The following is a 392-nucleotide window of genomic DNA, read 5'->3' as shown; positions in this document are numbered from 1 at the left end:
AAGAACGGTGGTTCTCTCTTGTGTGCTACACTCACCAGCACCCTCAGAGCCAGAGCAATGAATGTCTCTAATAGACCAGGGCGCCAGGACATCCAGCCTTTGCTCGTGCCCTGTGGGCCAGGCCAGCATAGAACTTCACTGTCTCTTCTCACGAGGGGCACATAGCAATCCTGTGAGGCATCTCCATTGCCCCCATTTTGCAGATAAGAAAACTGAGGTTTAAAAGAGGCCCCCTGGCCAGCAGGTGGAGGAAGCAGGACTGGAAACTGAGCCTTTTTAACTCGGGAACCCACCACTAAATATTCTCTAGGATGCAGAGAATGTGAAACTCTCACTCACTGCTGCAATAATGCATAAATGTACAATCAATCAATTTATATTTAATATTTCTC

This window comes from Myotis davidii, unplaced genomic scaffold, assembly GCF_000327345.1.
Source record: "Myotis davidii unplaced genomic scaffold, ASM32734v1 scaffold255, whole genome shotgun sequence".
NCBI lineage: Eukaryota > Metazoa > Chordata > Mammalia > Chiroptera > Vespertilionidae > Myotis > Myotis davidii.
The sequence above is the reverse complement of the archived record's forward strand: the minus strand, read 5'-3'. Positions refer to the sequence as shown.